The sequence below is a fragment of the Tarenaya hassleriana genome, unplaced genomic scaffold, assembly GCF_000463585.1.
Source record: "Tarenaya hassleriana unplaced genomic scaffold, ASM46358v1 Cleome169, whole genome shotgun sequence".
Lineage (NCBI taxonomy): Eukaryota > Viridiplantae > Streptophyta > Magnoliopsida > Brassicales > Cleomaceae > Tarenaya > Tarenaya hassleriana.
This window is the reverse complement of record NW_010965111.1, coordinates 126,708-132,286: the sequence shown is the minus strand read 5'-3', so window position 1 is coordinate 132,286 and position 5,579 is coordinate 126,708. Positions and strand designations below refer to the sequence as shown.

The window sequence follows — 5,579 nt, the reverse complement described above, 5'->3', positions numbered from 1 at the left end:
TTTTTTACTATTCTAAAAAAATTAAAAAGGATTTGTTTCTTTTGAAAAGTTATTAAATATGAATTCAAGAGGATTGAAGTCTAAAAAAATTCGAAACTAATGAAGAAATCTCAGTTTTTTAATAAATTTTTGTTTTTGTTTGTATTTTATGTAAATTTTATTTAAATTAGATTAATATAATTTTTAGATAAATTATATCCAATTGATTTTTGTATCAGATTTGATTTGGATATATACATTAGTATTATTTGGTTGATTTTAATTCAGTTTTTTTATAATTAAACTGAAATAGAAAAAACCTAATTTTTTCTTTCATTTAAGTTGAAATTTTGTTATGAATTTATTTAATGATATTCATTTATAACGTAATTAAATATTTATCTTGGAGGTTATAATGCAAAATTTTGACACGGTATATATATTTAATATAATTCTTCCGAAATTTGTTACACAAAAAAACGAAATATGGCGAGGAAAAACGAAACCGGATACACATGAAAGGACCAGCTAGAATCATACACGACGACCAACGTGTCGCGCATGCATACATTTGTTAGTCATATAAATGCATATGACATGATTCAGGACATACACACGGTCACATATGTCAAGAAATATATAAGTATATCCTAAGTGATTGATTTCTTCAGCAATCCAGCAAAGACTCTAGGTGAGTTGGAGACTTCCAAAGTCTCTGAGCGAAGCGGAGGGTCTCCAAAATGCGAAGGGGTGTTTACGTCATTTCTGGGTGTTTAATGAAACCCTAGTTTCTTGGTTGTCTCTTGCATTCGAACGCTTTAGGGTTTCGGGATGGTTTTCGGTTGATGTTGGGGTTATCTACGGGTTCCTAGCATGCGATCATATCGATCTAGGGTTTGGTTTACTAGGTTTCATACAGCGGAAGAAAGATCAAATACATAACTACTACTTAAAACTAGATAACATATTCCAACATCCTCCACATGTGAGCGCATCTTGTTTCCCGAATAGATACATTGTTCGCTTTCCACTGCCTTCCTTAGGTTTTGCAAACCCTGTAAATAATTCGTAACATGGATTATACAACCGGAATCAATCCACCATATGTTATGACCAAATCGATCATATTAGATTCATAACAAACGACTGTAAGTAAGTTACCTTTATTAGCAAACCAGTCTTGGAATATCTGTAAATCTTTCTTCATGTATCTTTTCTTCTTACAGAAGAAACACTTGGATTCCTTCTTAATGTTTTCTTGAGAAGTAAACTTTTTCTTCCCATTCTTTTTGCCTTGGTATTTGACTTTTTCTTGAGTTACCAAATGCACACTCTCTCCACCTTCCATAAGCAATCTTCCTTTCTCTTGAACACACATATTCAATAGTGATCAACCATTTATCCTTATGTGTATTGTAAAAGATCTCGAAGGATCCGTATTGCTGCGACAAAGAATTCAAAATGTAAGCACAAAAAAAAAGTCAGATATGGTAACTGTAACGACCCAAAAATCCGGTATTTCGGATATCGTTGAATCGTCACTTGGGTTTTAAAAAAAATCCGATTTATTCTAAAATCAACCATCAAAATCAGACTCTACAGCGGAAGTCTAAAACAATGAATTCAATAACATAAGTCTGCATATTAATTTCATGAATAAATTGAATAAATAAAATAGAAACTCTAAATCTTCGTCTTTCTGGCAAACTACCAAATCCAACAAAAATAATCTGCTTCACTTTTCACCTGTGGAGAAAAATGAAAGGGTGAGCTACGCGAATAGCTCAGTAAGGTTGCAAGACCATAAACCTCGCCTCCGTACCCAAAATAGACAATCAAATAGAAAACAATTCAATCAACATTCAACTCAAACAAAACTTAATCTATCGATTCACGTTCTTCTCCTAAGTTTTCTTTGTTCGATTCTTTAAAACGAGTCCAGACTCTAGGACTATTCAGTACCCCTCAGACTTAGCTCAAAACTCTTTTATAAAACAAAACAAAAATATCGTTATAACCCTCTACGGATCGCCGCCGTAGTCGGGGTTATAACTCCACATGGATCGCAGCCATGTCCGGGTTGTTATCATACCATCACATACGGATCGCCGCCGTACCATGGTCTCAAAACTCACTTTTAAAAATATTTTTAGCACACTCTGAGGTCACATCCTAGTCCCTAACTCAATTCTTTAATTCTCTCATCTTTCCAAACATCATGCCAAAGTTTATTTAATATCATAAGTACAACTCATACTAACGAGCTAATAACCTATAAAAAAAACTTCATCACATAACATGTGCGTCATAACCATAATCACTCAACGGAAATTTATCAATCATCAATCATCATGCATTATTCATAAATCATCGATTCTCAATCATTAATCGTCCTTCATCAATCATCAATCATCAATCAACATACATCATGAATCCACAAGGAATTTAAGGCGTCTATCCTAAAGTCCTAACCGCATGGTATCTATGTTCTCTATCATCATGTCTAAGCGAATAGAAGAAAGAGGAGATCTGTCGAGTTCCCTCACCTTGGTCTAAACGATGAACTCTGAAAGATTCGCTCTAATCCTCGATCCCGGGTTCAATAACCTCGAGATTTTCTTCACCTATAATTAATTATCATATAATAATCTTAATCAACAAATTATTTTTCAAAAATATTTACTACCGAAAAAAAACGTTAATCGAATGGTAAGTCTTACGGTTAAACTGTCTTATTTTAAATCGTTCGAAGATCTCTAAATACTTTGAATTTTATAAAACGGATTTCGGATTTGAAATCACAGGATTGAAACGGTTCAACCCATGTCACCAGAAAATTTTCCGGCGACGGTGGCCGACGACCATCATACATCTCGGAATCATTTAATTTTTTTTTGTTTCCTATGTAAAACCAATCAAGGAATCCAAATCCGAAGTTATTTTGGCCTAAATCGGCTTAAATCGCCCTAGATCTAAGTTTTTCTCCGACGGTTCTCGGTGATTTTCCGGCGATATTTCACCGTTTCCGGCGACGACACTACCCAGAAAAGATTCAACTCGTCAAGTGCTTTCAAACCCTTCAAGTCTTAACCCAAACCGAGCTTCCGTTCGCCGGAAATCGAAAAAACTCTATGGCGGTAAAGGAGAAGGAAAACGATGAAGAAAAACTAAGAAAAGATGGAGAAACGGACCGACGGTGATGAAACGGTGGCCACGGGGCGGTGGTCGATGGTCGACGGCGAGCAAGGAGGCAAATCGGAGTGGAAGATAGGCAACAATGGTGTTAGGGTCGGCCATGGGAGGAGGAAAAAGAAGAAGAAGAAGAAACCCTAGCAAAAATTGCAGTCCAATCCCATATTTTCTGAAATTTTCGAATTTTGCCCAAACTTTTATTTCGTTCTAAAAGACCCTAACTGAAATAACAGATTTTTCCAGAACTTTTAATTTTATCACCTTACCCCAATTCATTCACTTTTTTTTTTTAAATTTCCGTTCGTTATAATTCCACCACCCTTAAAACAAGAATTCGTCCCGAATTCTAGAACGACTTAATATAGTATGTACGGGTTTTTTTTCTTACCAAAAAGGCGGGGATAACGAGCCTTCATGTCGTCCTCTAATTCCCAAGTCGCATCTCCTCCCTTGTGGTGTGTCCACGTGACCTTTACTAGAGGAATTTCTCTTCTCCGCAGTTGTTTAACCTTTCGTTCAATAATTTCGATAGGTTCTTCTTCATAAGTCCCATCTGGTTTTAACTCATGCGGTTGATAATCAATAACGTGATCAAGGTCAGGATGGTACTTCCGAAGCATGGACACATGAAACATCATGAACTTGTGCCAACTCGGGGGGTAAGGCAACCTTATAAGCCACTGCTCCTATCTTACTCAATACCTTGAAAGGTCCAATGAATCTGGGTTTTAGTTTTCCCGTCATTCCGAAGCGTGCTTTTCCTTTAGTTGCTTGTACTTTGAGAAATACTTTGTCATTCTCTTGAAAAGTTATGTTACGTCTATGTTTATCCGCGTAACTTTTCTGTCTATCCTGTGCTGCCTTCATCTGTTTCTGGATTACTTTAATCTTGTCTGTGGTTTCATCCACTATATCAGGACCTAACAATCGTCTTTCTCCAACTTCTGTCCAACAGAGAGGTGTCTTGCAAGGTCGTCCATATAACGCCTCAAAGGGTGACATCCCGATACTTGAATGAAAACTGTTATTGTAGGCGAATTCCACAAGTGGTAAGTGACGATCCCATTCTCCTCCCCAATCCAATACACACGCATGTAACATATCCTCTAGCGTTTGTATCGTCCTCTCTGATTGTCCATCGGTCTGGGGATGATAAGCTGTACTCAATCGTACCTTAGTGCCCATAGCCTCTTGTAAACTGTTCCAAAACCTCGAAGTAAATCGTGGATCTCTGTCCGACACGATACTAATGGGGATTCCATGAAGTCTTACCACTTCTTCTATGTAGACCTGTGCTAAACGAGGCATTGAGAATGCCTTTTTAATCGCGATAAAATGTGCAGACTTAGTTAAATGGTCCACAATAACCCATATTGCACCATTTTCTTTTGGTTTCCTTGGCAACCCAACTACGAAATCCATCGTCACCAAGTCCCATTTCCACTGAGGTATCGATAGTGACTGTAGTTTTCCTGCAGGTACTTGGTGCTCGGCTTTAACTAGCTGACACGTTAGACAATGAGTAACAAACTTTGCAATATCTTTTTTCATGCCATGCCAAAGAAAGTACTGCTTCAAATTCCGATACATCGTTGTAGTACCCGGATGTATAGAATATCGCGTATTATGCACCTCTTTCAATAACTCTTTCCTCAATTCTTCATCTTTAGGCACATATGCACGACCTCTCAATAGTATCAACCCATCATTTGAAGTGGAATACCCTGCCCTTGTAAAATCTTCGGGCTTTTCCATCAATTCTTTCGTTTTTTTATCTGTTTCTTGAGCCATCTTCACCTTTTCCAACCAACTATCCCATTTTATAGCACTAGTTTTCAATCCATCTCGATTCTCCTGAGCTGATATCTGCATTAAACTCAATTGAGTTGTTAGATCACTTGTCAATCTCAAAGTAGATAACTCAACTTTCTTTCTACTCAAGGCATCTGCAACCACATTAGCTTTGCCGGGATGATAGGCAATATCCACATCATAATCTGCCACTAATTCCATCCACCTGCGTTGTCTCAAATTTAGTTCCTTTTGAGAGAACACATACTTGAGACTTTTATGGTCAGTGTATACTTGAACTTTTTCCCCGTACAAGTAAGATCTCCAAATCTTCAATGCAAAAATCACAGCTGCAAGTTCTAAATCGTGAGTAGGGTAGTTTTCTTCATGTTTTCGAAGTTGGCGTGATGCATACGCAATAACGCGGTCTTCTTGCATCAACACGCATCCTAACCCTTGGTGAGAGGCATCACTATACACCACAAACTGTTTTCCGGGCTTTGGTAATGCCAAAATAGGAGCTGATGTCAATCGCTTCTTCAACTCTTCAAAACTTGTCTCGCATTTTTCGTCCCATTCAAACTTCACACCCTTTCCCGTCAATCTCGTCAATGACT

The 5,579-nt window shown here is 37.4% G+C and overlaps 1 long non-coding RNA gene across 1 annotated transcript; it reads right to left on the bottom strand.

Annotated features, from left to right (window-relative positions):
- Positions 1-923: 923 nt before the first annotated feature.
- Positions 924-3,680, bottom strand: LOC109116530. The gene is made up of 4 exons (XR_002024050.1): positions 3,560-3,680; positions 2,526-2,603; positions 1,141-1,421; positions 924-1,034 (listed from the first exon to the last, which is right to left on the bottom strand). It is a non-coding gene; the product is annotated as an uncharacterized LOC109116530 (long non-coding RNA).
- Between the last annotated feature and the right edge of the window lie 1,899 nt (positions 3,681-5,579).